Source organism: Myotis brandtii, unplaced genomic scaffold (assembly GCF_000412655.1).
Source record: "Myotis brandtii unplaced genomic scaffold, ASM41265v1 scaffold2814, whole genome shotgun sequence".
NCBI lineage: Eukaryota > Metazoa > Chordata > Mammalia > Chiroptera > Vespertilionidae > Myotis > Myotis brandtii.
The window spans coordinates 1-4697 of NW_005360738.1; the positions used below are offsets into that span (position 1 = coordinate 1).

The 4697-nt window shown below is 45.8% G+C and overlaps 2 non-coding genes across 2 annotated transcripts; both read right to left on the reverse strand.

Moving 5' to 3' along the window:
• Window positions 1-2085: 2085 nt before the first annotated feature.
• On the reverse strand, window positions 2086-2158 carry TRNAM-CAU. Its single transcript has one exon. It is a non-coding gene; the product is annotated as a tRNA-Met (tRNA).
• Window positions 2159-2627: 469 nt separating this feature from the next.
• On the reverse strand, window positions 2628-2700 carry TRNAA-AGC. Its single transcript has one exon. It is a non-coding gene; the product is annotated as a tRNA-Ala (tRNA).
• Between the last annotated feature and the right edge of the window lie 1997 nt (window positions 2701-4697).

Genomic DNA, 4697 nt, shown 5'->3' on the forward strand with positions numbered 1-4697 from the left:
TTCAATCAAAACCTATGCACTTTCTTTTCTTTTCTTTTTCTTCTTTTCTTTTCTTTTCTTTTCTTCTTTCTTTCTTTCTTTCTTTCGAGAGAGAGAGAGAGAGAGAGAGAGAGACCTGGTGACGTTCTTCTTCTTTTTTGGGAACTAAACATTAAAGACTAGGACATTAAAAAACAACAGCATATATGGGGAAAAATAGAAAGTAACTGTGCGTGCCAGGGAAAAGGCTCAGGAAAGACCCAAGAAGACCTTAAGTTTATGCTTTAGGCTGACCCCTCAACACAGAGAGAGCCTACAATGATTTTTTTTTAAGAATAAGAACAATAACAACCAAAACCTGAGAAAGGAGGAGAATCTGATTGCCAAAGTTACCACATTATTAGATTCAAATGTCCAGTGCTCAACAAAAAAATGACAAGGCATACAAGGAAACAGGAAAGCATGGCCTTCAAATGAAAGAAATATATCAATAGAAGCTGTCCCCATAGAAGAGCTAATGTCAGGTATATTAGACAAAGACATTAAAACAACTGTCTTAAAGAGGCTCAAATAACTAAAGGAAAATATGGAGAAACTCAATAAAATGTTGTGTGAACAAAATGAAAATATATAAAAAAAGAGGTAGAAAACCTAAAAAGAAACAAGAAACAAATTCTGGATCTGAATGTACTATTACTGAAATGAGAAATTACCCGTGAAGGACCTGAAGGCAGAGCTGAGCAGAAGAAGGAAGAATGTTTCTTCCTCCGGCACTCTCACAGGCTCTGCTCACTTTTCTTCAGTCTTTTTTTCTTCCTGTTCTTCAGCCTCAGTGATTTCCATTTTCTTTCTGGTGAACCTGAAGGTGTTGCAATGGAATAATTATGAGAGTGCCAGAGGAAGAGAGGAGGGAAAGGGGCAGGTAGAATATTGAAGACACAATGGCCGAACACTTCCCAAGCTTGAGTAAAGGCTTACACACAAACATTCAAAAACCTCAATGAATTCTAAGGAAGATGAACTCAAAGAGACCCACACTGAGACACATTATAATGAAAATTTAAAAAGACAAAGGCAAAGAGAGAATCTTGAAGGAAGCAAGAGAGAAGTGAGTTATCTCATACAAGGGATCCTCTGTAGGATTTCTCATTAGAAACGTTGGAGGCCAGAAGAAGTGCTGTAAGGAGGGGAGGGGGAGAATCACACACGAATCCCACAGCTGGCAAAGCTGTCCTTCAAGAGGGAGGGCGAAATGAAGACATCCCCAGGTGTGCAGAAGCTGAGGGTTTTCCGTCAGGTGGGGCAGCCTCTGTGCTCCCTCCTCCCAACGTGGCTTTCATGGCCGCTGGGATCTCATCCCTCTTCCTGTCTTCCTGGAAGACAGAATCAGGGAAGGAAAAACGAAGGAGGGGCAGGAGAGTCTAATAGACTTTGGCTTCCGTAGAAATCAGACTACGTAAAGGGAAGGCTGGCAAGGAGAACCTGGTCAGAATCTCATCCCACGGTCATTATCTTTGAGTATTTTGAGTCTAAAGTAATTGAAACAGGCTCTTTCCTATCCTGAACGGAAAGGCAGCATTGGACCCAGGGACCATGGAGACCCTCAGAGGGACAGGGAGAGAACCCAACTCTCTAAACCAATTCCTTAAGCACCTGAGGGGTGTCTGGGGTGACGCCCACGAGGGAGGGAATGTTTGTGTTTTATTTACTCTCCAATCACTGTTCCCTGAATAAGATGTGTGCTCCAGAAATAGTTGTTGGAGGATAAAAGGATGAATGATTCCACACCTGGCCCACCCGTTCAGTGCGGTGGGGCCAACTTCAGAGCCTGAGGTTGGAAGAGCAATTTCCCTGCTTCTTCCGTGAGAGGGACAAGAAGAGCCCCAACAGGTGTCGCAAGTGGTTTCTGGTGTGAAGTGAATTTGTTCCACAATCATTTGAATAGAAACCCTGGGAAGGAAGCCTTAGAAAGTCCAAAAGCGATTTCCCATTTGGGGGCGGGGAGGATGTGGGATATCCGTTTTGAAATGGTTATTTGTGACCATTTGCGAGCTTTTCTTTGTGTTGTGATTTATGGTGCAAGGAACAGGCTGTAAAAAACACCTGTGCCCTCTCTGAGGCTCGAACTCAGGACCTTCAGATTATGAGACTGACGCGCTGCCTACTGCGCTAAGAGGGCAACTTGGAAAGGCTTACTGTATTGCAAATACACTAGGAAAGATTACCTTTCAAGCACCGTGGTGGCATCACATCCCAGCTGTTAAACAGCACAATCCATCCTGGTTGACAATGATTCCTAATGAGCCAGTGTCGTTTCCCTTTCATTTTCCTCTGGCCGTTTTCAGAAAAAAATTTTCTTTAGTTTTCAGACGTTTGATTTCGACACGCCTGGGTGCGGATTTCTTTGGGTTTCTCCTGCTTGTGTTTGGCTGAGCTTCTTCAACCTGGGTTTACGCGTTCTGCACTTTCCAGGACTGTGTCGAATTCAAGGCCAAGTTGCAGGACACGTGGGGAAAAATACCAACTTAGTAGACCTCACCCTTGTGGGATCACAGCTCCTCGTGAGAAACAGGTGAATTCTGAATTGGAAGATCTATATGTTCTGGACTTAGGGTTAACATGAGAACCGAGGCTGGGGCAGTAAAAATTGGAGAATGTGGGCATCGATCCCACTACCTCTCGCATGCTAAGCGAGCGCTCTACCATTTGAGCTAATTCCCCACCTGCTTCTTCACTCCTCCACAGGTCAAAATTAGAAAAATGGCCAGATGACCGCTATGTTCAAAACAGTGCACAGCTGGTCCATGATTCTCTCTCATTGATGTTTCTCGCTCTCCCTCTCCCTTCCTCTCTGACATCAATAGAAATATATTTTTAAAAACGAGGCCAATCCTCACTCGGCCTCTGGAGCTGAGAGGGGGCCCACCTCCTTCAAAGCCAAGGCAGGGTGCAGAAGGGCCTGTGAACAGAACCCTGGTCCTGCTGGGAGGAGTGTGGGCGCGATGTGGGTGCCCGGGGGTGACAGAGGCCAGCCGTACTAGCTGCTACACCCGGCTTCATCCCCATTTTTAAAATAAGAGGAAATAAGTACTTTTAAGCATTTTGAAAGCTGAGAGCTCTGTTCCCTACATTAACCAGCATTAGACCGTAGCCAGAGTTCCAGATCTAACCGTCTTAGAACTGATTCGACCTACAGCTTGTATTCAGTACTTGTGCTCAGGACATGGCATTACTTGTCCATGCTTATACATTGGCATATAAATCAGAATTGTACAAGCGTGGCTATTAATAAAGCCACACATCACAGGGCCTTATGACTACATGGTAAAATGACACCACATTTCTGAATCTGGACTCAGGGGCGAACGTGCATCGCAGGGCAGAGACCTGAAGCTCCGCCCCAAACCACCGCCTCCATCTGCCTCGCGGAGAGGACAGGAGTGGTACTATTTATTCTGGAAATTGGTGATTTATGCTGCCTCAATTTGTCTATCAAATATATACCGTAACTCTCATTCGCTCCCAGACTTACTTTTGCAGCCTCTTTAGTAACCATCGATTTTAATGTTTCATCATCACAATCTGTTCACCTCCAGCATAACCCTAGTTAGCACTGTCTGCCTTACTGTTTGCTCTCGATGCTTGTCATTGTCCCCATAGAAATTTGATCTGGAAAGAGCGAGCAGGCTTAGAGAGACCCATACTAAAGTCTTGACTCACCAGGTATGTGAATTTGGATGAATCACTTTTGAGTCACCCCGTTACCTTATCTGCAAAATGGGGTGATGCTCACTTGGCAGGTCTGTTGTGAGATTACAGGACTCAGTGTCGGGCACGTCCTGTCGGTAAAGCGTGGCCACCATTGACAGATCTACCCACCATAGAACTGATATGACCTATAGCTGGTACTCAGTCCTTGCATCCAGTACATGGCAATCTTCTAAAGCGTCGCCTCAGTAACTCAAAGGGTATTTATCTATTCACCCAGCAAAATGTGAAACCCTGAGGATGCAAAGGTAAAGCTTACTCCTCATTGCTCAGGGAACTAACATCTAGTCAGAGAGACAAATCTAAACTCATAGCTACACTAAAACAGGAATAAAGGAAACGTGCTGGGGACGAACAGATCAATCCACGTGGCAGGGCCGTCAGGGACGCTCTCCAGACGTCGCACTGGAGCTTCATCTTGCCGCGGAGAACAATCCGACCAACGCTGTGGAGAAGGAAACGCAGGACTGAACGTTACCGCCTGGCAGATTTCAGGAAAAGCAGTTCCGGGAGGTGGAACGGTGTGAACTGGCGTGGAGGGGACTGAGGGGGCAGAACGGGCCGGAGGGGCTCGCCCGGAGCCTCGGGTACACTGGCAATGTTGTTTTTCTCTAGAGATGGTGGTTCCTTTCTGATCCTTCCAGCAGTACTTTTTTCGCATGAATGACATGAATCACAATAAAAATATTAAAACATTTTGAAAGATAGGTTGGCATCAACTTATAAAGATCTTTATTTATCAAGATAAGGAATTTATCCTGAAGGTAAGAACAAGGCAAAGTGGTTTTTAAGGAGAACATTCTCAGCTCTGTGTTCTAAGAAGAGGGGCTGGTCACATGGTGGAGACCGCAGTGGGGAGCCACTCAGAGCCCCTGGCCTGGCAGGGGTGGCCCAGGCCCGGCTGGCCCACGGTGTGTGGAGGGCTCAGACAGGAGCAGAGGTCTGGCTGG